This window comes from Hesperophylax consimilis, chromosome 23, assembly GCF_061612785.1.
Source record: "Hesperophylax consimilis isolate HC1 chromosome 23, BYU_Hcon_1.0, whole genome shotgun sequence".
NCBI classification, from domain to species: Eukaryota; Metazoa; Arthropoda; class Insecta; order Trichoptera; family Limnephilidae; genus Hesperophylax; species Hesperophylax consimilis.
In genome coordinates this window covers 738,139-765,325 of record NC_142858.1, presented here as the reverse complement: position 1 = coordinate 765,325, position 27,187 = coordinate 738,139, and the positions used below count along the sequence as shown (strand labels likewise).

General features: G+C 33.1%; 1 protein-coding gene across 1 annotated transcript in view; it reads left to right on the top strand.

The window, feature by feature from the left end:
- Positions 1-27,187, top strand: part of LOC149412196 (periodic tryptophan protein 2 homolog) — a 201,990-nt gene that overhangs the window by 86,887 nt on the left and 87,916 nt on the right. The gene's annotated exons all lie outside the window — the stretch shown is intronic.

The following is a 27,187-nucleotide window of genomic DNA, read 5'->3' as shown; positions in this document are numbered from 1 at the left end:
TTTTGCCGAAGAAAATATGTAAATAAATAAATATTTTACTGTTGCAACCATTGCGAAATTGTGTGCAAAAAAAAACAGATTACATCGTATACTCCTAATAAAATATGTAGTAGTAGAGTGTAAAATATTTAGTAACCTACTATAGTTACCACTTACATTTTACTGTATAATAATCGGTAATATTTTGAGGACACATAATTATTGTTGGTCCGATTGGACAAATCCCTAACGGATATGCATCCAAATGGACCAAGTCAAAATGGATAAATGTCCAAAAGGACAAATTTCCAAATGGATAAGAGCCTTACAGCCCCCACGCAGTTGGAAAGATCCATTATAACAATGAGAACACTAGTTACGTCTATGGAACGAAAACTACTGTAAGTTGTTTGTTTAATTTTGTAAGTTCTTTATTAATTAAATTCTGGATACAGTCGCCATCTATTTTTTTTTATTTATTTTTTATTATTTTTATTTTTTATTGTTGCTACATTATTTTACAATATTTATATTCTAATTCAGTAATGTTGGCCTCACTGGGTTTTTTACCCGTGCTGAGGCCCCCATTTTATAATATTAGAATTTATACATTTAAAAATAAAACAACATTAAAATAATGATAAATTTAAACTAAAAATAAAGATTACAAATTAAAATATAATTATCACACTAAAAGAAAAATATTAAAAGAGAATGGAAATCGGCATTTATAATGATTTATGTGTTTGTGTGTGTTGCGTGTTTTATATATTTTTTTGTGTTGCGTGTTATGTTATATTCTTTTATGTTATAGAATTTTGGTAATATTGTATGTATCTATGGATTGTTTGAATAGTTAATTATTAGAAATGGTGTGAATCTGTGCTAACATTTTAGAGCTCTAATTTGTCGATAAGCAGTTGCCTTTTTTTCATTGTGTATATATCAATCTGTCAATGGATTAGTATTTTTAATCTATAAAGGGCCTGTTCCCAGTAAAAAAAGTGTTCTTTCCTTCAGAAATTTATTACAGTAAACAGTGTTTATCTGTACAAGTGTCGGGGCCCGTTATCAATAAATTGTTATTGTCAACGTAGATATTAGAAAAAACATGTTTTGTGATACAAAATAAAAAAGTTAAAATACGACAAAAGTGTTTCCAGTAAAGTCCAAAACCAGAAAAATATACATGGTCCTTACGAACCGCATTATAACCAAAGGATTATAAAAAACAAGAACCAGCTGCCAGGATATACATCAGATTGGAAGCCAGACTGGAAGCAAGAAGAGGATGATCTTTGAAATCGAGACTACGCTTCAGGTCACGTAAGATAAGTGCCTCCTATATCATATTCCAGCTCCTTTCAAAATTTAGTCAAGCCTCATGTATTGAAAACATGTTATTTTATTGTTTTGAATATTAGAATCAGTGTTCAAAAAATAATTCACTACCCACACGATAGAAAGTGCATAGTGATAGTTAAATAGCAATTTCAGGTACAAATTTTGAATTTTGTCATTGTTGTATCTTTAAAACGGCTTACTCAAATTAATTTAATACAGACTCACGGAAATAAATTTTTGCGTCGCAAATAAATAATATTATTGTCGTGCGGAAACAACAGACATGGAGAAATTAATGCTGTTAGTGTCTAAAAGGGGCGTGATTAAGGGAAAATTGACGCGTTTTGCAGAGGCGATAAATACATTATCAGCAATTGAAATCAAATTACGATATGACCGGATAAAATCGCTCTGGGATGACTTCGAAACAATTCAGGAACAGATAGAATCATCACCAGAAACAAACGAATTCGACAACGACAACCAGAGGGAAGCGTTTGAGAATCAATATTTGATTGATTTTGATTTGGGCGATGGATTCAGTAGAGCAAAGCAAAGTGAAAATAAAATTGCCACATTTACGATTGCGCGAATTCAATGGCGATCAAAACGATTGGGTTAACTTCGTCGAAAACTTTAAAGCCTTGGTCCATAACAACAACTTGGTACTTTAAGTAACGTGCAGAAATTCTTTTATTTGCAATCCACGCTGAAGGGAAATGCCTTGAAGGTTATTGCCAATTTAGAAATCTCCGAATTAAATTATACTTCGGCTTGGGAATTGTTACAGGAGAGATATTCAAATTTAAGAGCTACCGTTCATAAACATATCCATATGCTGTTTCAATTAAAAGAAATGAAACAGGAGGACCCGGTCGCGTTGAGGTATTTAATAGACCAAACGAATGTTAATCTGAAAGCGTTACAAAACATTGGAGTCAAGGTAGACTAGTGTGACGCATTGATCATCTATTTAATTTCATCCAAATTAGACACGGTCTCTCGTAAAACATGGGAACAATGTACGTTGGAAGGTGAGCTACCTACGTTAAAAGAATTCTTGAAGTTTTTGACCACTAGAGCCCAGGTGTTAGAATTAATGAATACTTCCGAGAAAAAAAATGCCAACCTAGGCAAATAGGCAACAACTACAATAAAAAAGATTCATCGGTATTTTTAGCTGTAAAACCGAATGGCTGCGTTTTTTGTAAGGAAAAAGGGCACCAAATATATTACTGCAAGAAATTCCACAAATTAAAAATTCAGGATAGGATCGAAGCGGTCAAATCAATCCAAGCATAATTTAAATGTTTAAAATTAGGTCATCTTGCACAGAGTTGTAAGGTAACATTTACTTGCAGGCATTGTGACAAAGCAAGTCACAACACTTTGCTACACAAAGAAGATCATCCGAGGGATACTTCAAATTTAGATTCTGATGCCGAGGTGTCAGTCTCGAATCATTCTGCAGCCAGAATAGCAGAAAATTTGATATTATTGTCAACCGCCATGATAGGAGTGGTAGGTCGTGACAATAACATTTTTAAAGCACGAGTCCTGATTGATTCGGGGGCGCAATCTAACTTCATGACAAAAGATTTCGCAAATAAATTAAAATTAAAATGTGAATTGATAAACAAACCCATATCTGGAATTCATAACAATATAACACACATTAAGGAAAGAGTTTCAGTGAACATGAATTCTCTTAATACTGAATATAAACGTAAAATATCTTGTCTAATATTGCAGGAAATTACGACAAACCTTCCACAAGTGACCCTGGCTAAAAAGGAATTCAAGCTGCCGTCGGGATTGGAGCTAGCGGACCCGAAGTTTCATATAGCTGCCCCTATCGACATACTTTTGGGCGCAGAGAGTTTCTGGGAAATCTTGACCCACGACAGACTAAAACTTGAATCCGGGCCTACGTTTCAACGCACACAACTAGGATGGATTGTATCAAGGCCAATCAGCATGAACCCTAAGCAAAGGCCTGTATCAGATTTTTGTAGTTTATCTATAAACAAGATAAGTAATCAAATAGAAAAATTTTGGAGACTAGAGGAAATTAATCCTATTAAGATTCAAAATCATGAGGAAAAGGCTTGCGAAGCCAGCTTCGCTAACATTCATACTAGAGATGCGGACGGTAGATACATGGTACAATTACCGCGCCGAGCATGCATTGATCAGCTGGGGAGCTCACTGGCCACTGCCGAAAAAAGATTATCCGACAAAGCAGCGGATATACTGTCAAGAGGAACTACCGCTGATAAATTAATAGATTCTTCAATATGGTGGGATGGACCAAGTTGGTTGACCAAGGAGGTCAACGCTTGGCCTAAATCAAATTTTTCTTGCCTAAACCCTCCTGAACTCAATAGCAAAAATGTTCTATTATCCACTGAAACTCAGGAATGGGATGTATTCAAAAAATTTTCTTCATTTACGAAATTGAAATAATAATAATAATTGTAAATAATTGCCGAAAGCTCAAAGGAATAAGTTCGGGCAATTTGAGTGTGGCTGAACTGGAATCAGCTTTAAAATGCCTATTGCGTGCAGCTCAAGAACTAGTCTTTCAAAAGGAGTTGAAAGAATTGAAAAATTACGGCACAGTAAATAAAAATAGTAATTTAAAGGCGCTTCACCCCTTCTTATGTGAAGGTCTGATACATGTGGGAGTAAATTTAGCTACGCACCTATCGTACCAGCAAAACATCCTATTATCTTACCTGCAAAACATGAGCTGCCGGAATTAATTATACGCCACTTCCATTGTGTAAATTTAGGACCTCAAGCCCTATTAGCAGAAATACGGTTAAAATTTTGGCCCATATTTGGGAAAAATACTGTCAAAAGGATACTACATAAATGTATTGTGTGTTTTAGATGCCGTCCTCGAACCGGTCATCAAATTATGGGTGATCTGCCAATCGAGAGGATCACTCCGAGCCGACCATTTGCAACCACAGGAATCGACTATGCAGGGCCGATAGCTATTAAAAGCGGGACACTAAGAAAGGCTTCTATCGTGAAATCGTATTTATGTATCTTTGTTTGCCTTTCCACAGAGGCGGTTCATTTGGAGTTAGTTTCAGATTTGACTAGCGATGCTTTTTTAAATTGTTTAAAAAGATTTATTTCCCGTAGAGGGCAGCCTAAAAGGATATTGTCCGACAATGCCTCAACATTCAAAGGTGCTTGCAGCAAGCTCAAGGAGCTTTACGCCAGTTTAAGGGAAAACAATGACAAGATTCATAATTACTTAGCAAATAGAAGTATCGAGTGGAAATTGTGGGTTGTGGGAAGCTGCGGTAAAGTCCGCAAAGTTTCATTTGTATAGAGTCACTAACAATTCTACATTAACTTTTGAACTTTTGTACACTCTAATTTGTCAAATTGAGGCTTGTCTGAACTCCCGTCCCCTAACATCATTGTCCGATGACATCCATGACTACCAACCACTCACACCTAACCATTTCCTTATAGACACTGCATCTTCCGTCATACCCGAGAGCGACGTCCAGACGATACCGGCCAACAGGCTAACCCAATATCAAAAGATCAATTCTCTAATTCAATTCTTTTGGTCCAGATGGAAACGGGACTACCTGATGGAGTTACAAAAAAGGACTAAATGGCAGACCAGCAGTCAACGGGCGCTGAAAAAAGACGACCTGGTTATACTGAAGGAAGACGATTTGGCTCCTACTATGTGGAAAATGGCTCGGATCCTGGCTACTCATCCTGGCGCTGATGGTGTAGTTAGAGTGGTCACTCTAAAAACCTCTCAAGGAACTTTCATGAGGCCGATCACCAAAATATGCTTGATGCCCATGGACATCAAGCAAGAACCTGAAACTGCCCGGCCCAACCTCACGGATCGCTTGGAAATTCCGGATTCTGCCGAAGTGTAAAAAAAAATCTCTCACTCATTAGATGACTTCAGGAACAACTGATACGCTGATGAGTAAAATAATGATGACTCATTTAACTCTATAATCAACCTCCAGATGTCCAGGAATTTTTATGATTTTTACTATGCAACTTCCTGAGAAGCCCTTAAAAACATCAACTTGGACGGATCAAGCAGAGGCCAGAGAAAATGAAGAAAATGAACAATTGTGTTGTTTAGTGAAAATAACAATGAGTGTCTAATTGTGAATAATTCATAAATGTTTTTTTTTTTTTGATAAGTGCGAGTAGATTAATGGAATTAGATTGTATTGCCTTTTGAGTAAAGACTCAGATTCAGAGGTAGAAATTCATTAATTTGATATTTTTTGTGATTTATTATTTTCTTGTGCTTGGTCTGTGGATTAAGTATTATTTTGTTATTATTATTAGTTACTGTCTTTGGGAATTTCATAAATCATTTTTTTAATTGATTTCCTCATCCCCGGCCCGTCTGCATGTTTAATTTTGTAAGTTCTTTATTAATTAAATTCTGGATACAGTCGCCATCTATGGATAGTTTGAATAGTTAATTATTAGAAATGGTGTGAATCTGTGCTAACATTTTAGAGCTCTAATTTGTCGATAAGCAGTTGCCTTTTTTTCATTGTGTATATCAATCTGTCAATGGATTAGTATTTTTAATCTATAAAGGGCCTGTTCCCAGTAAAAAAAGTGTTCTTTCCTTCAGAAATTTATTACAGTAAGCAGTGTGTACAAGTGTCGGGGCCCGTTATCAATAAATTGTTATTGTCAACGTAGATATTAGAAAAAGCATGTTTTGTGATGCAAAATAAAAAAAGTTAAAATACGACAAAAGTGTTTCCAGTAAAGTCCAAAACCAGAATTGGTAATGTTTTGTAAAAAAAAAATTGCCGTTAGTCCAATTAGACAACTCCCAAATGGATAAACATCCAAATGGACAAATTTCCAAATGGATAAGAGCCTTACAGCCCCCACATAGTCGGAAAGATCCATTATGACAATGAGATACGAATTAAGTCTATGTAACTAAAAATACTGTAAAATTTTAAAATGGAAATGTTCTGTGAAAACAAAATGACCGTTTGTCGAAATGGACAAATCCCAAATGGATAAACATTGAAATGGATAATTGTCCAAATGGACAAATTCCAAATAAATAAAAGCCGTACAGCCCCCACGCAGTTGGAAAGATCCGTTATAACAATGAGATACGAATAAGGTCTATGTTATTAAAACTACTGTAAGTTGTTAAATTGGAAATGTTTTGTGAAAAAAAATTTACCGTTTGTTGAAATGGACAAATCCCAAATAGATAAACATTCCCCAATCTTCACAAACGGACTGCAATCTTTAGAGCACAGGCGTCAGGTAGGTATGCTGTCCTTGTTCTATCTGTATTACAATGGAAGATGCTCTGAGGAACTAGCGTCATTGATCCCTTCGGCACCGGTGCGTAGTCGGGATACACGCCAAACGCGCGCCCAACATTTGTACACGGTTGACATTTGTCACATGAGAACGGGTCGCTTCTACGATTCGTTCTTAAGCTCAACAGCTCGGCTGTGGAACGAACTGCCGTCCTCTGTGTTTCCTCCCTCCTACAACATGGGACTCTTCAAGACCCATGTTCACTTCTTCCTCTCCACAAAAAGACCCTCCACACAGCATCCCCAAAGATGACATAGGCCCTGAGGGAAATTATTTTCTTCAGGGCCTCCTGTGTGGAAAATATAAAAAAAAAATGAAATGGATAAATGTCCAAATGGACAAATTTCATCAGCCCCCACACAGTTGGAAAGATCCGTTATAACTAAGAGAAAAATACCCCTCCACACATGGAAGGAAATCAATTTATATTTTTAGCTAAAACAATAAATTGTGGGCGATAATTGACATTAAGAATGAATTTGGTGTTCATTAGTATTACTTCTCAATATCGTATGACTAAAACTATGTGTCCGCTTGACAGCGTTTTTGCATATCGCCGCACCCGCGGGACAGGATAATTATATAAACAGTGGTTTATCATGAAATTTGTTAAGTATTACTTTCCAACCACTTTTGCTCGTTGATTACGCATGGCTTTATAGCCTGTTGACTCGATTATTCCGCGTCCGCCCGGTATGCAGGAAGAATAATTTTATTGATAAACGCTTCACACTTGGCAATAGCTTGGTGTAGACATTATACATAACACACTTGGCTGTACGCCGTATTCCGTAGTAGAAAACTACTACGTTGATTTCAGATGTCCAAATTGGAGATTTTTCATGTTGTTGATTTTAGATACTTAAATGTGGGGTTATCCTTCCAGATGATTTGTTTTGGATTTTTTTAAACCCTTCCGTTTTTCGGAAGAAGTTCAAAGAAAAATACCGCGATAAGATGGTTTGAATGGGATTTTGGTAAATATGCATGATAAAGGGAGCGCGTCAAATATATAATAAGAAGTTAACTGAAGATGATTTGAAAGAGAGATATGTAAATACGGAAAAAATAGAGGGGTCGCGCTAATATCACTAAAAGCACCGATTATGATTAATAAAATATTTAATAAAACATCTGAGATAAGTTGCATTTAAATAATCACTGTGAACTTTTCATACCAGTAGTATGTTAAAAAAAAGAACTTGGAGTATTTTTTGTAATTTTCGGAGAATGCTTTGCGATTTGTTTTCTATGGGGGAAATTTCATATACCTAATTACTTTTTCTACTGGCATCTGAATAGAGATTATTCTCAAAAAATATATTTTGTTACAGGTATGTCAATATAAATTCGGAATGCGGTTCTTAAGATAAAGTGGAACGATAGTCGAAAAACGTTATTCAATTTAGATCTCCCGAGGCTAACAGGAAGGCTTTATTTTGAAAATTTCGCAAGCGTAAGTGGTGTTAAGGAGTGTGGGTTCTGATGTTTTTTTACTTACAAACGAAAATGTATTATTAAGGGCTTTTTTTCAGGGAGTAACAGGTTGAGAGGAAATTGGATGCTTAATTTATCACACAAATATAATGTTTTTCAACGGTTTTGCAGTTTGATTAATGTCATTGAAAAACTAACATTCCCGGATTATCAATAACCACACAGTATTTCAAAATATCCTACTACCACCACAGTACGCGGAAAATGCAGCTTGTGTTTTAATGGAGGACTTAGCTAGCTGAGGTATTGAACACACTCCGCCTGGGTGGGACCAAACGCAATGTCAACTCAGCCACCGACCTGTATGTATGCATTACGCCACAAATGGCTATATGTTATATCGAACGTATGCATTTTATAATATATACACTTTTGCGCATACATAGTAATGTTATAGTATGTACTCTGCGCTATGTGGTTTGAAGTGGTATTCCAAACTCCACCTTCACTCCCGCCGACCCATCGTTCGCTCAATAATGATAGCATCACATGCAAAACGGACTAACGTACCTCGTAACAAACTCATACAATACGGGCAAATACAATCATTACCAGCCAAACAAACAATTACAAACATTACAAGTATTACCAGCCGCCCGGTCTAAAGTGGCATTCAATGCTTGATAATTACGTATTGCAAATTTAGTTATCCAATTAAAGCAAACATTTATACAACGAAAGCTTTGATTAACCTTTTAACAGTGTCGTTATTAAAATCTCGTAGCAAAATGGTTAGAGTTCAGAATAAATATAACCGTATAAAAATATTGCAATCATCAAATTAAACTCTTCTATTGTTGGTGATGTGCATCAGTCCTCCGTGAAATAATTTACGCTCAATTACCTGAAATTTGTTTCGAATTTGAGTGTCATTTTAAAAATTGTAAATGATTGCTTGAAGAATAATTGCACACATAAGAACTACTGGAATAAAACATGTGCCTACCTATAATGTCAATTCGGAGGTTTCAAAACGTCTTTACACATTTTGGAGGTTTTTTCTAAGACTTTCAAAGTTTTTTATGATGATTTACGATGTTTAAGACAAAATTTCATGTTTTACCACAATTCAACACAAAAATAATGCATTTTATCATTTTTTACCACAATTTAACACTAAAATAATGCATTTTTTCATGTGTTACCACAATTTAACACAAAAATAATGCATCTTTTCATGTTTTACAACAATTTAACACAAAAATAATGCATTTTTCATGTTTTACCACAATTTAACATATTAATTCCGTTTTTATACAATTTTTGAGGTTATAATACGTTTTAACACATTTTGCAACAATTGTTGAGGTTTTAAAACGTTTTTACACATTTTGCATGGTTTTTTGTATAATTTTCATAGTTTTTTACGAAGATTTACGATGTTAAGGACAATATATCATGTTTTACAACAATTTAACACAAAAATAATGCATTTTTTCATGTTTTACAACAATTTAACACAAAAATAATGCATTTTTTCATGTTTTACCACAATTTAACATATTAATTCCATTTTTATACAATTTTTGAGGTTTTAATACGATTTAACACATTTTGCATGGTTTTTTGTATAACTTTCATAGTTTTTTACGAAGATTTACGATGTTAAGGACAATATATCATGTTTTACCACAATTTAACACAAAAATAATGCATTTTTTCATATTTTATAACAATTTAACACAAAAATAATGCATTTTTTCATGTTTTACCACAATTTAACATATTAATTCCATTTTTATACAATTTTTGAGGTTTTAATAAGTTTTAACACATTTTGCATGGTTTTTTGTATAACTTGCATAGTTTTTTACGAAGATTTACGATGTTAAGGACAATATATCATGTTTTACCACAATTTAACACAAAAATAATACTTTTTTTCATGTTTGACAACAATTTAAAACAAGTTTTGAGGTTTTATGACGTTTCTACACATTTTGCATGGTTGTTCAAGAGCTTTCAGTGTTTGACGACGATTTTCGAAGTTTTAGACAATTTTTCATGGTTTTGTGTATAACTTTCGGTGTTTTACGAAGATTTACGATTTTTTAGACAATATTTCATGTTTTACCACAAGAATAATGCATTTTTTCATTTTTTTACCACAATTCAACACATAAAATCGGTTTTTCTTCAATTTTTGAGGTTTAATAACGTTTTATCACATTTTGCCATAATTGTTGAGATTTTATGACCTCTTTACACATTTTGCATGGTTTTTTTCTTTAATTTTCACTCCTTCCTCTCCACAAAAAGTCCCTCCACACAACATCCCCAAAGATGACATAGGCCCTGAGTAAAATACTGTAAAGAATGATAAAATGTAGTAAAATAGTGTAAAACACGGTAAAAATGATATAATGGGATAAAAAACGGCAAAACAGAGAAAATGTACGGTGGAAGACGGAATAAATAGTAAAAAACGTCCAGCATGGCTCAACACTTTATAAAATGATAAACACATTTTACCATCTTCCACCCTACATTTGTATGTCTTACCACATTTTACCGTCTTCCACCATACATTTGTATGTCTTACCACATTTTACCGTCTTCCACCATACATTTGTATGTCTTACCACATTTTACCATCTTCTACCATATATTTGTATGTTTTATCAAATGTCACCGTCTTCCACCATATATTTGTATGTTTTACCACATTTCACCATCCCCCACCACATATTTGTATGTTTTACCACTTTTTACCGTCTTTCACCATACATTTGTATGGTTTACCATATTTTATCCCATTTTAGAATTTTGACCGTGTTTAAGATTATTTTAGCAAAAGTTTTCATTCTTCACAGTGTTTTTCTACGTTGGACCTGTTTCATTTTTTTATACCGTATTTTCCATTTTAAATAATGATTTATCACATTTTCAATTGATTCAATGTCATTTATGAACCTTGGCTATGTTTTTCCACGATTTACTATTTGTTAAAATATTTATTAGTATCTTACCATGTTAAACCATATTTACATGTGTTTTACAACGTTTTTTGGTAAGATATAGAGAAACATCGTTAACAACGTATAACATTGTAAAACTGAGTAAAATACTGTAAAAAATGATAAAATGTAGTAAACAGTAGTAAAACATGGTTTAAGATGACAAAAAAACACCGCAAAAAATGAGAAACGCGATAACCATTAGAACTTTAATAAAGAAAACCAAAAAAAATTGTAGAAAAAGAGTAAATACGCTCAAAAATGATAAAACACGAGAAACATTGTAAAAAAATGTCAAATATGGTTACAGATGACAAAGCATGGCAAAAAATGAGGAATTTGTTAATAAACGGTAGACTGTCTAAAAGACTGCCAAACATAGTATATATGGTAAAATGTGTTAAAACCTAGAACACTCACAATACAAGTTAAAAAAAAGTTAAGCATGTGAAAAAATGGTAAAATCGTTGAAACCTAGCTAAAACATTGTTAAATACATTTAAAAATGGTAAGATTAGCAAAAATTGACGAAATTCAGTAGGAAAAGTTGAAAAATGTTAAAATTTGTAAAACTTGGTGATATTTTCTTAAGCATAGTTAAATTAACATATTCAAAGCGACAAAAATAGGTTTTCATGCAAGAGAAACGCAATATCGGCGAAATCACAATGTTTTTCAAGGTTTAACCATGTCTTACCATATACTTTACTGGTTTTTAGTGATATTTTCCAAATTTTATTTTTCAAGGTCATTTTCATCATGTTAAACGTCTTCCGTCATATATTTGACTAGTTTTTACGGTTATTAATGATTTTTTACAATATTTGACTATGTTTTCGAGTCTTCTGCCATACATTTGACTACATTAAACGGTTTTAAATGATATTGTACCATATTTTACGACCATAAATTAATTAATCGGAATCTTTGTACGGTATTCTATCATTTTGATGAGTTGATTGCGGACGAGGCCTTTTTTACCATAATTTAATCAGATTTTCAAGGTTTTACCATATTTCACCGACTTCCACCATATATTTGTATGTTTTACCACATTTTACCGTCTTCCACCCAACATTTGTATGTCTTACCACATTTTACTGTCTTCCACCATACACTTGTATGTTTGACCACATTTTACCATCCTCCACCACATATTTGTATGTTTTACCACATTTTACCATCTTCCACCCTACATTTGTATGTCTTACCACATTTACCGTCTTCCACCATACATTTGTATGTTTTAGCAAATTTCACCGTCTTCCACCATATATTTGTATGTTTTACCACATTTTACCGTCTTCCACCCAACATTTGTATGTTTTACCACATTTTACCATCTTCTACCATATATTTGTATGTTTTATCAAATTTCACCGTCTTCCACCATATATTTGTATGTTTTACCACATTTTGGTGGTCTAAAATCATGTCTTCTGTGCATCGCATTTGTTGCTGTTTTTTGCAAGCGTTGACTTCTTCTTGGAGGTCCAAATTAGTTTGTGTAGCACAGGTATTTGTTGAAGGACACTCTCACATTCAGGACACAAGAATTTCATTCTGCGGTTTTCGAGCTCTAGGCGTGAAAAAATATAAGTCTAGTGAATTTCCACTCAAGACGCCTGCAGATGTAAGTTTATCGACTTTTGTCATACCTACAGCAGTAAACCCTCTCTCCTTCCCTTTCGGGGACACATGGTTACATAATATGTAAATGTATGTAGCGTATATCTCTCAACATCGTGAATCAATCGTCAAGCTATTTCCCGATTGCGCCCATGCTACCTAACCGTGGAGCTACCTTCCGCCTACTCCTAACATTATAAAACACATTGCAAGGCATAGTCAACTTCGTGGTGGGAAGAAAATGTTTGGCAATCTTAAAAGACAGTCTAGGCTATCTTACACGTTACGTTTTACAATGTCTTTCAATGTGTCTTTATGTTTCCTACTACTTTTCGTTGTATTTTACAATGTTTTGCAAGGTCTTATCACCTAGTAAGATGATTTACCGTCTGTCGTCATATATTTGACAACGTTTTATGGTTTTAAATGGTATTTGAAAATATTTTACTGTGTTTCTCAAGTTTTATAATTGAAAGATGATTATATGATGTTTTACCGTCTTTTTACTACGTTTTACTGATTTAAGAGATGTTTTACCATATTTTTCTATGTTTTTCATGGTTTTATCATATTTAACGGATTTTAATGATGGTTTACCATATTTCACAATGCTTTTCAAGGTTCTATCATGTTTTACCATATTCTTTACTGGTTTTTAGTGATATTTTCCAAATTTTATTTTGTCTAGGTCATTTTCATCATGTTAAACGTCTTCCGTCATATATTTGACTAGTTTTTAAGGTTTTTAATGATTTTTTACAATATTTTTAAAGGTTTAGCATGCTCTTCGCTGTTTTAGAGTCTTCTGCCATACATTTGAATACATTAAACGGTTTTAAATGATATTGTACCATATTTTACGACCATAAATTAATAAATCGAAATATTTTTACGGCATTCTATCATTTTGATGACTTGATTTCGGACGAGGCCTTTTTTACCATAATTTAATCAGATTTTCAAGATTTTACCACATTTAACCGTCTTCCACGATACATTTGTATGTTTTACCACATTTTACCGTCTTCCACCACATATTTGTATCTTTTACCACATTTTACCGTCTTCCACCACATATTTGTATCTTTTACCACATTTTACCGTCTTCCACCACATATTTGTATGTTTCACCACATTTTACCGTCTTCCATGATACATTTGTATGTTTTACCACATTTTACCGTCTTCCACCACATATTTGTATGTTTTACCACATTTTAACGTCTTCCACCACATATTTGTATCTTTTACCACATTTTACCGTCTTCCACCACATATTTGTATGTTTTACCACATTTTACCGTCTTCCACCACATATTTGTATGTTTTACCACATTTTACCGTCTTCCACGATACATTTGTATGTTTTACCACATTTTACCATCTTCTACCATAAATTTGTATATTTTACCGAATTTCACCATCTTCGACCATATATTGGTATGTTTTTGTCACCTTTTACCGTCTTTCACCCTACATTTGTATGTCTTACCACATTTTACCGTCTTCCACCATACATTTGTATATTTTACCACATTTTACCATCTTCTACCATAAATTTGTATATTTTACCAAATTTCACCATCTTCTGCCATATATTGGTATGTTTTTGTCACCTTTTACCGTCTTTCACCCTACATTTGTATGTCTTACCACATTTTACCGTCTTCCACCATACATTTGTATGTTTTACCACATTTTACCATCTTCTACCATAAATTTGTATATTTTACCAAATTTTACTGTCTTCCACCCTACATTTCTATGTATTACCACATTTTACCGTCTTCCACCACATATTTGTATGTTTAACCATATTTTAACCCATTTTAGAATTTTCACCGTGCTTAAGATTATTTTAGCACAAGTTTTCATTCTTCACAGTGTTTTTCTAAGTTGGACCTGTTTCATTTTTTTATACCGTATTTCCCATGTTAAATAATGATTTCAATTGATTCAATGTCATTTGTGAACCTTGGCTATGTTTTCCACGATTTACTATTTGTTAAGATATTTATTAGTATCTTACCATGTTTAACCATATTAACATTTGTTTTGCAACGTTTTTTGGTAAGATATGGAGAAACATCGTTAACAAAGTATAACATTTTAAAACTAAGTAAAATACGGTAAAAAATGATAAAATGTAGTAAAGCTTGGTAAAACATGGTTAAAAATGACAAAAACACGGCAAAAAATGAGTAACACGTTAACCATTAGAACTTTTGTGAAAATAAAATAACGAAAACTAAGAAAAATGGTTGAAAAGGAGTTAATACGCTCAAACATGACAAAACACGAGAAATATTGTGAAAAATCGTCAATTATGGTTAGAGATGACAAAGCATGGCAAAAAATGAGGAATTTGTTAGTAAACGGTACACTGTCTAAATGACTGCCAAACATACTATAATGGTAAAATGTGTTAAAACCTAGAACACTCACAATACAAGTTAAAACAAGTAAAGCATGTGAAAAAAAATGGTAAAATCGTTGAAACCTAGCTAAAACATTGTTAAATACATTTCAAAATGGTAATTTAGCAAAAAATGACAAAATTTAGTAGGAAAAATGTTACAATCTGTAAAACTTGGTGATATTTTCTTAAGCATAGTTAAATTAACATATTCAAAGCGACGAAAATAGGTTTTCATGCAAGAGAAACGCAATATCGACGAGATGTTCACAATAATGAAAGTTCGAGAACAGACTAAATCAAAGTACACAGTGAAATAAAAAATTCAGTAAAAGTGTTGAAAAACACGTAAAAATGGTAAATGTTTAGTTTGAATTGGTAAAAAATTGCAAAGAACAATCCAGAAAATTGGCAAAAAACGGTTAATAGTGTCAAAAATGTCAAAGATGATATTTTTCAAAAAATTAAGGAATAGATATAGTAATAGGAAGAAGAACGGACAAACTTACAAACTATATAAAATGAAGAATAAAAAAGTGGCTAATAGACTTCTCTGTTTCAATCGCATACTTTGAGCCGGCCGCTTTATGCATTAAACTATATTTCAAGATGTTTTACCACAAATCAAGAATTATTCACTGTTCTGAACATCTGTAACTGAAACTGTGTTTTACACAATTTACACCATTTTAAACTATATTTTATTAATTATAGGCCATTAAGAATGTTTTTTTCACTTTTTTACTATATTTTGTGGCCACATCGGATATTTCTTTTACAAGATTTATGTTCATTTGGAAAATTATTTGTAGTATTTCTTTTCGGACAATCTGACGATCGGACACAGACTTGTCCGATCGGACACAGACTTGTCCGATCGGACACAGACTTGTCCGATCGGACACAAACTTGTCCGATCGGACACAGATTTGTCCGATCGGACACAGACTTGTCCGATCGGACACAAACTTGTCCGATCGGACACAGATTTGTCCGATCGGACACAAACTTGTCCGATCGGACACAGACTTGTCCGATCGGACACAGACTTGTCCGATCGGACACAAACTTGTCCGATCGGACACAGATTTGTCCGATCGGACACAGACTTGTCCGATCGGACACAAACTTGTCCGATCGGACACAGATTTGTCCGATCGGACACAAACTTGTCCGATCGGACACAGACTTGTCCGATCGGACACAGACTTGTCCGTTCGGACAAAGGATTGTCCGATTGGACAAAGAATTGTCCGATCGGACACAGAATTGTCTGATCGGACAAAGTATTGTCCGATGGGAATAACTTTATCCGAACTTTAGACAACTGCTTCATCGGATGTTTCTATTAGGACATTTCTGTCCATTTGTCAATACAATAATTTGTAGAATTTCTTTAATTTGATAAATTAAAATTTTCCCAACACTTTTTCAAAGGGATTAGTCAATGCACACGTTCAACAACTAACATACTAACGCGTAATAATGAGAAATTACGCTTACAAAGTTGAAATGACATTCAAAATAGCAACGGCGAAGGGTTACTAAATCAATAAAATAAAATGCAATAATAATTACCAACGTTAAATAACGCTAACTTTACTGTAAAAATGTGGTTTAAAGTAAAGAATTTAATAAAACACACTTAAATTTGCAAAACAAAAATAAAAATTGATTATTTAAAACATTCAGAATACGGGATAAAACGCTTAAACGCATAAAAATGGCATTAAATGGTTAAAATGATAAAATACTTTAAAATACAGCAACACAAATATTATAGAGTAAGGAAAATGCATTTAAATACGCTTTTAAGCATTGAGATGGTTAAAGGAATAAAATAATGTAAAAATTCAAAAACAAAAATATGAAGATATTAATTAAGAACGCTTAAAAGCATAAGAATGCTTAAAATCTTTAAAAGAATAAAATACTGTAAAAATGCAGAAACTCAAATATGGTAGAGAAACGCAACTAGCATTAAATACGCTTAAAAGCATAAAAATGGTTAATAATGGTTAAAAGGATAAAATACTGTAAAAATTCATAAACACAAATATGGTAGAGAAACGCAACTAGCATTAAATGCGCTTAAAAGCATAAAAATTGTAATAAATGGTTAAAAAGATGAAGTTCTATGAAAATGCAGAAACATTAATTTGATGGAGAACCGCAACTACCGTAAAATATCATAAAACATGGTAAAAAATACAGGCTTTTAGTTAGTATACCATGTTTTCTCAATTTTGCTGTGCTTTCTCCTGTTTAAGCATATTAAACACAATTCATCCCTTGTTTTACTGTGTTTGATCATTTTTTCAATTTTAACAGTTTTACATTCACAATGAATTCCAATGTTTTACGATTTTACCACTTTTCGTTTTGTTTTACCATATTAAATCACTATTTACTTTGTATTAGCGTGTTTTACCAATTTTTACATTGATTTACATTATTTTATGATTTTTTTCCATGTTTTACGGTGTTTCATACAAAACTCATAAAAACATGGTTTAATATTATGAATATATATTGTCTTTAATTGTATGACAAGTGTTTTAGCGAGTATTAACGTGTATTGAAGTGTTCGCGTCTCAACTTACTTATTGAATTTTTACTGCATTTTAAACAGGCATTTTACGTCTTTGCCCACACAACTGCATTGTACTACTTTTACGCTTACATAATTCACGGTTTTTACGTGTTAACCTAGTTTTAAGGTATGATTTTCTGAATCTTACGTTATTTGCCATATGCTGCCATTTATTAAATTATTGACAGCATTTAGGTTTTTATTAAATCTTTAAACGAGGTAAGCCTGGTCTATAAGGGCATGCAGGTATATTTAACTGATTTGTAACATGATTTAAATTTTTCCGATTTTTTTCATTGCTTTACATATCTTATTGATTTTTTCAATGTTTTACCAAGTTTCACCCAATAAGGAGGTAAAACACATAAAAACATGGTTGAATATGACGATACGTGGTAAAATACTATCAAACGTAACAACACGTGGCAAAATGTCATAAAAAGAGGTGATGTTTCGAAAATTTAACCATATTTCACCAAATAACGTGGTAAAATCATAAAAACATGGGTCAATATAAAGAAACGTGGTAAGATACTAAAAAACGTCACAACACGTGGAAAACGTGGCAAACCATGGAAAATGATATAAAAGAAGTTAAAAAATCGTAAAATAAAATAAATGATGTAAAACGTAGTTAAATTTGTGGTTGAAGTCGGTGAAACAATTCGAACGTCAATAAAAGCTTAAATCATTATAAGTCTCGGTAAAAATAGTAAAAAAGGGTACAACATGTGTTTTTAAAGCCTCCCGCCGTACTATTGACTAAGTTCAGCCGTTTTTATTTATATTTTACCATATTTCACAATGTTTTTCAAGGATTAACCATGTTTTACCATCTACCGCCATATATTTTACTGGTTTTACTGTTTTTTATGATATTTTACTATGTTTTTCAAGGTTTTATCATGTTGTACGATGTTTTACGTCTTCCGTCATATATTTGTCTAGTTTTTACGGTTTTTGAAATATTTTACTATGTTTTTCAAGTTTTATCACTTTTTTACATCTACCGCCATGTATTTGACTGGTTTTCAATGATGTTTTCCAAATTTGACTATGTTTTTTAAGGTTTTATCATGTTTTACGTCTTCCGTCATATATTTGACAAGTTTTTACGGTTTTTAATAATCTTTTGCAATATTTTACTATGTTTTTCAAGGTTTGGTATGTTTTTCGCTGTTTTACCGTCTTCCGCCATACATCTGACTACATTAAATAGTTTAAACTGATGTTGTATCATATTTTACGACGATTACCAAGGATAAACCAATTTATCGGCATATTTTTCAATAATTTTTATAAATTATTTTATCAGACTTTTAAGGTCCGGCCATATTTTTCTGTCCTTCAACCACCAAGAATTTCTACGTTTTACCACAATTTACCAATAGTTTCTCGGTTTTACCATCGTTTATCCCATTTTTACCGTCTTTTACCTGATTTTAGTAAGTTTAGTATTTTAGAATGGAAGGTGGGGAAACGATAGTTGTGGATAAAAGCTTGAAATTTCGACAATTCATTGAAAATCATTATAAGACGTGGTAAATATGGTAAACCACAGTAAAAAAGGTACAAAATGTGTTTTTAGAGTCTTCCGCCATACTTTTGACTAAGTTCGACTGTATTTAGAGTTTTTCTACCATATTTTTCTATGTTTTTCATGGTTTACGATGTTTTACTTTTTTTAATGATGGTTTACCATATTTCTCAATGTTTTTAAGGTTGAATCATGTTTTACCATATACTTTACTGGTTTTTAGCGATGATTTCAAAATTTTAGTTTTTCAAGGTCATATTCATCATGTTAAACGTCTTCCGTCATATATTTGACTAGTTTTTACGGTTTTTAATGATTTTTTACAATATTTGACAGTATTTTTAAAGGATTTGCATGCTCTTCGCTGTTTTAGAGTCTTTTGCCATACATTTAAATACATTAAACGGTTTTAAATGATATTGTACCATATTTTACGACCATCAACCAATTAATCGGAGTATTTTTACGGTAATCTATCATTTTTATGAGTTAATTTGGGACGGAGCCTTTTTTACGATAATTTAATCCGATTTTCAAGGTTTTACCACATTTTATCGTCTTTTACCATCAGTTTTTTTGATTTTCCAAATTTGATCCCATTTTTACAGCGTTTTACTTTATTTGAGCACGTTTTATCATTTTTTAAAGTGTTGAGCCATGCTGGACGTTTTTTACTATTTATTCCGTCTTCCACCATACATTTTCTCTGTTTTGCCGTTTTTTATTCCACTATATCATTTTTACCGTGTTTGACATTATTTTACCACATTTTATAATTTTTACCGTGTTTTACATTATTTAAGCACATTTTATAATTTTTACCGTGTTTTACATTATTTTACCACATTTTTTTAATTTTTACCGTGTTTTACATTATTTTAGCACATTTTATCATTCTTTACAGTAGTTTACGATTTTCGACGTTTTTTCTCAAGTTTAATAATGATTTATCACATTTTCAAGCTCTCATCAACGATTATGGACCTAGAAAATGTCCGATCGGACCTTGTTACTATCCCATCGGACAGGGGAAATGTCCCATCGGACAGGGGAAATGTCCCAGCGGACAGGGGAAATGTCCCATCGGACAGGGGAAATGTCCCATCGGACAGGGTAAATGTCTAGTCGGACACTGATAATGTCCTACTGGACAGGGGAAATGTCTAGTCGGACACTGATAATGTCCTACTGGACAGGGTAAATGTCCTTCTGGACATAGAAAATGTCTAGTCGGACACTAGTGTCTAGTCCTTTCGGGCAGTATTTTCCATCTTCGAGAATTTTAACTGTGCTATGCCAAATTTTACAATTCATTAAATTTTTAACCGCATTTTTGACTAAACAGCCGTATTTAACCTTTTTTAAATTGGTGTCGTGGTTAGCCTGGTTTTTAGGGCTTTTAGGTATATTTTACTGATTTTTGGCGTTTTTTCCAATTTTTCTGATGTTTTAAATATATTTTTGATTGTTTTCCATATTTCACCATGTTTCAGCATATTTCACCAAATAATGATGAAAAATACATAAAAACATGGTAAAATATTATCAAACGCGGTAAGATACTAAAACACATGATATTACGCCGTAAGCGTTTCAAAACGTGGAAAAATGTGATAAACCGAGGTGATGTTTTGAATTTGTCACCAAATTTCACTAAATAACGTGTTAAATATCATAAAAACATGGTTCGATATGATGAAACGTGGTGAGATACTATAAAGGGTCACAATACGTGATAAACGTGGCAAAACGAGAGTAAATGTGATAAATCGAGGTAAAACATCATAAAATATGATTTAAAACGTAGTTAAATTTATGGTGGTAGATGGTGAAACAATTATAATATGGATAAAAGCTTGAAAATTTGAAAATACGTTGAAAATCATTAAAATATGTAGGAAGTACGGTAAAACATAATACAAAAGGTACACAACATGCTAAAACACTATAAATTAAGGTAAAATATGCTAAAATATTCTAAAACACGGTAAATGAACTTGAAAATTTCAAAAATAAATTGGTTAACATGCTAAATGGGACAGAAGATGGTATAAACCTTGAAAATATTAAAACATTATGTTAAGAGATGACAAGTTGCTTAAATATATAGAGTGGGAGACGAAAAAAAACAGTAAAACATTGAAAAACATGATAAAACACTATAAAATTGAGTAAACATGGTCAAACGTAGATTATGAACATAAAAGATTGAATTTTTAATGTATTAAATACCGGAAACTGAATAGATATCTTTGACATGCGTTGTCCCATAAAAAAACGTCGTAGTTAAACTTAGTAAAACGTGGATATGTATGGTGAAGAACTGTAAAAAATGTATAAATACTTAATTTTATCGTCTATAGGTTCCCCCAAGCGGTTCAAAATTAGGACTCTTTGCACGCGGCCGTATCAACTGTTGTTACGGCAAAAAGTCCATACTCACACGCGGCTGTATCAACAGTTGATACGGAAACTTTGAATGCCGATATTCCAGCGGTCTTTTGGCATAAATTTATTTTCCGCTCGCTTAAACATTCGTAGAACTATCACGATGCTGACATCTACAAGAATTTCTCGAAAATAAAATTGTATTTCATTAAAAAACATCGATAATCAAGTGAGCCTCTTTGCGCCTTCGAGTGCTATTGTTTACAGTTTTGCCAACGGATGGCGTTAGTTCAATTTGGTTATTATATTAAGTGACATAAAATTTAAGTGTCCAGTTTTAGAAAAAGTTTTCATAACAAAAAATGATAAGTGCTGATGGTGTCCCACTTGTGTCTATCAAAGCAGTGGCCTAAGTACACACACGCCGAGTGAATGGCAGGACCACATTCAAAATCCAATCGAAAATCTCAGAGATTTTTTCGAAAAGTGTCAAACAACATATAATAATTTATCATCAGAGGATGTAACAATAATAATGGGCGATTTTAATGTACCATCTATTCAATGCCCACTAAATGTCAATGAAATTCACACCAGTGGAAAAAATACAAAAATCAATGTGACTATGACAGTTTTTCCATCTTGAGGGCTAGAGTAAAATTATCCATACGTTCCTGCCTTAAAGCCTATGTAGATTCCATAGAAAATTCTCTCCCTAACAGTATCAAAAATCTGTCAACCCTCATTAAATCGAAAAGAGTTTCTAATTCTCTCCCAAAAATCATGCATCTCCACGACAAATCAGCAACAAATGGCAAAGAAACATGCGAACTCTTTTCTACTTACTTCTCTTCTGTATTTAGCTCTTCATCTAATTCTAAAAGTGACTCTAAACATTCTTTCCCACTCTATAATTATCCACTATCTCATATCAAAATAACCCTAGACGAGGTCAAGGTGAAGTTGAACACTCTCGATATCAATAAAGGTTCCGGTCCAGATGGTATTCCTCCACTATTCATTCGAAATTGTGCAGATCAACTTGCAGCACCTTTACACAAATTATTTGTCAAAAGTCTGAACGAAGGGGTATTTCCAGATCTGTGGAAAGTTTCCCACGTCATTCCGATCCATAAGTCTGGCAGTAAAAACGATGTAAAGAACTACCGTCCTATCAGCCTTTTATCTTGTTTTGGCAAAATATTTGAGTCCATTGTATATAAAGAAATATTTAATCATGTAACACACATACTTAGCCCTTTTCAACATGGCTTTGTAGCTAAACGATCCACAAACACTAATTTAATCGAGTATATGGAATTTCTGTGTAAATCAATGAATAAAAAAACACAAGTAGATGCCGTATACACCGATTTCAGTAAGGCTTTCGACAAAGTTAGTCACCCTATCTTAATGAATAAACTGGATAAAATCGGCATACACGGAAATCTGCTTCGTTGGTTAGAATCATATTTATCAAATAGAAGTCAATTGGTTACTGTTAACGGTTTTAACTCTTCCCCAATATTAGTCACGTCGGGCGTTCCACAAGGATCACAGTTGGACCCTTGCTTTTCTTAATCTTCATCAACGACCTTACATGTAAACTCCACTGTAATTTTTCTCTATACGCTGACGACCTCAAGATATATAAAGCAATTAAATCTATGGAAGATTGTGAACTCTTACAACAAGACCTTAACACATTATCTGCCTGGTGTATTGACAATGAAATGGAATTGAATATAGCTAAGTGCAAAGTTATAAATTTCACCAAGAACACCAACAAAACTCTATACTCATATAGCATATGTGGTCACAATCTGGAAACAGTTGAATCGATCAAAGATTTAGGAATTATATTCGACAACAAACTAACGTTCAACCAACACATAGAATACATTGTAAATAAATCAAATAAAGTACTAGGTTTTATTGTAAGATCAACTAAACTGTTCAAGAACTCTAATAGCCTAATAATTCTATTCAATTCGTTAATCCGCAGTGTTCTTGAGTACGGGTCAACAGTCTGGAATCCACATTACATTACACAAGTATCCAGACTTGAATCTGTCCAAAGAAAATTTACACGGATTTTGTCTTATCGATCAGGTGTCTACCATCTTCTAAATGGGTATGAACAAAGACTTACATATTTCAAATTAGAGAGTTTAGTTAAAAGACGAAATATAAATGACCTCTTAATGCTTTACAAAATTGTGAATAATCGTGTTAATAGTAACTTAGTCAATCAAATCAATTTTTACGCCAGGCCCAAATACACTAGAAATATGAACATATTTTGGACCGAAATTTTTGCCAATAACACTGGATATTTTAATCCTATGTCTAGAATGTCTCGATCATACAATGATCTTGCTAAAATACACACTGTCATAGATATTTTTGCAAATAATATAACGTGTTTCAAGAAATATCTCCACGATTTCTGTACTTAAAAAAAAAAAGAAAAATAAATAAATAAATAAAATGTTTAGTGGTTTAGAATTTTTTTTAATATGTACTCTTTAAATTTTTCTACTTATTATGTGCTTCAATCTTTGTAATTAAGTTTTAAGTTTTGTATTTAAATACTGTCATTATTTTACATGTTTGCTTATGTGAATGTGCAAATGTGATTGCTGCAGACACATTAGTCTAGGGATATTTTTAATTGTACTTTTTTATTTTGTAATCCATTATTAATGTTTTTATAAATATCCTGTTTGGGTCTCGAATAAATAAATAAAATAAAAAAAAAGATACGGTACGTCTTTGTTTGAATTTTTATGTTTTTTTTTTTACAAACATCTAAGAGTGTTGACACACGAGGATTTGATATCATATTGTGGAGAATAATCTGTTCTGTCTATATAGTCCAATAAATCATGCCAGAATGCTATAATTTGACATTTAATTGCGTGCATAGGTATTTGAAAATATAAAGGGAGCAAATTAACGCGTTCAAAAGGTTTATGATAATAAAACTTATTTTCATTCCAGGATGTCGGGAGGATAGTGCAATTCCACACGTCCCATAAAGATATACGTATTTTTGTAGAAAAATTAGATAAAAAAAATTGCAATTAAGGACAACTATGTAGGGCGTGGTTTTGAGTATCTTGAGGATTGGTCTTGAGTATCGGCTGGGAGAATGTACTTGAAAAACCGTACAACATTTTCCTGATGGGATTTCCATCGGGATAGTTTGTTTATATATATGGTAGGTATATTTATAGCTTTCAATTTCTCCCATAATGTTTTATGACAGACCCTGTCGAAGGCTTCACTTAGGTCTGAGAAGTACTCGCATAGGAAGTTGTATTGTGTGCATCGCTAATAAATGTATATGCGTCATTCGGTAGTCTTTCAATATCGGTACAACTGTACTTATTTCCAGTGTCGAAATGAGAAAGTACTTTCCCAAATATGGGTTGAGCGTTGAAATCTCCCATTATAATGATTTCAGAGTGTTTGTTATCTTGAAGGATCGTATGTATTTTGAAAAGTTAGTTGGTGAAGTCGGTAAGGTTGTCCGCATGACATACCGGCATGTAGACAGTCAGTATGCTTATCGTCCCTCCGTTGGTAGTTGACTGAATACCAGCGATATTCTTACTTCTGCAGCTCGTATCAAAGTACTGCGACTCCTCCGTAGGGTCGGACCTGTAGTGGTCCGTTCGCTCAATCTACAGCAGAGGTACCCAACCCCTGGATGTTCGGATAATTGGATAGATTCGATGTTTCGTTTTGTAATAACCACGTTTCTTGCAAAAGTATTACGTCGTAGATATCGCACATATCTATAATGAAGTTGACGTTTCTTTTATAACTTAAAACATTACCAGTCGGCAAAATTCTTTGTTATTGTAGGTTTTGAAATCCTTCTTTGGTATAGTTAACTTGAAATATCCAAATTGGGTGGGATTTCGTTGTATTATTTTTTCGACTTGGATTTTACTTCCTTTTATTTTACTATTGATAAAGTTTGGAATATTATCCTCTGTTACGCAATTGTCGAACCTCGACACAAAGAGCGATGTTTTTAATTCTCATAAATATTTTGACAAGTAAAATATAATATTTTCGCCTTGATTATGTCAATGGCAGTGCTTAAACATAACCTACTTTGCTAAACAGACTGCACAAATATGTCTTATTTTGTTATTCGGCTGTAAATCATCACTGCATATTCCTACGGGGAAAGAGAATTTTTGTTTATTATTATTATTATGTAGCAGGCAGCATTCTGCTGATTTCACAACAAGTTTGACAGTAATTGAGTTGTTTTAAGTTTGAACTAAGTCCTTTCTTCTCTCCAAATGTGAATCCAATAGAGCTTTGAATTGATTTATATTTGTTGCATCGATGACATGTTGTGGGAGTTTGTTCCAAGGATCCACTACTCTATTTGCAAAGAAGTGTTTTCAAGGATTAGATGCAAAAGGCGTTTTGGTAAATTTTTTTGAGTGTCCACGGAGATTTATATTTTTATTAGTAGTGAAGATTTCTTGGATGCTAGGGCGACTGTAATGTCCAGATAAAATTTTGAAAGTCTCGATCAAGTCACCCCTTTCTCTTCTTTCTTTTTAGGTTGGTAATCTTAGTTCCTTGAGTCTATCTTCGTATTGTAGATCTTTCAGAGCTCTTGGTATTTTAGTAAAACGTCTCTGTACTCTCTTTAACAGATTTATATCCTTTGCGAAGTAAGGACTCCATATTTGGAAAGCATATTCCAGGAGAGGTCGCACATATGTTTATATATTTTTAACATCATGTCTAGGTCAATGAAAGTTTTCTTGATTAGATATGTTAGTGAATTTGCTCTTTTCACAATTCCAGCGATGTGTGGTTCCCATTTCAAGTCCTGTGATATGGTAACTCCTTCGTCTTGGTGTAATGTCACTGCTTTTAGAGGTGTTCCATAAAGCTTGTAGGCAAGTGTAGGGTTAGTTTTTCCAACATGTAGGACAGTGCATTTTTCGACATTGAATTTTCGAAGCCAATGATTTGTCCATTGATATATTTCGTTTAAATCGTTTTGCAGTTGGTTGTGATGAGTGTGTGGTTTAGCAAAGAATTTTATATCATCTGCAAAGCAGCTGGAGTCTGATTTTATTATAGTATGCAGGTCCGCGATGTACAAAAAAAACAAAACTGGACCGAAAACTGATCCTTGAGGGACACCACTGGTCACATTTCGCTCACATGACAGTTGGTTGCCAATTCGAACTTGCTATTTTCTCTCAGTGAGGAAGGATTTGATCCATTCGAGAAGTCGTCCTCTTATGCTTAGGAATATAAGTTTAGCTAACAGTCTGTTGGTTGGAACAGTATCTAAAGATTTCTCGAAGTCGAGATAAATTACGTCAGTGGGAATCCGTTTGTCCCACTCGTTTGTTTAGTAATCTATGTTAAGAATGAGATTGGTAATCGTGGATCTTTTTGGCTCAAATCCATGTTGTTTATTTGAG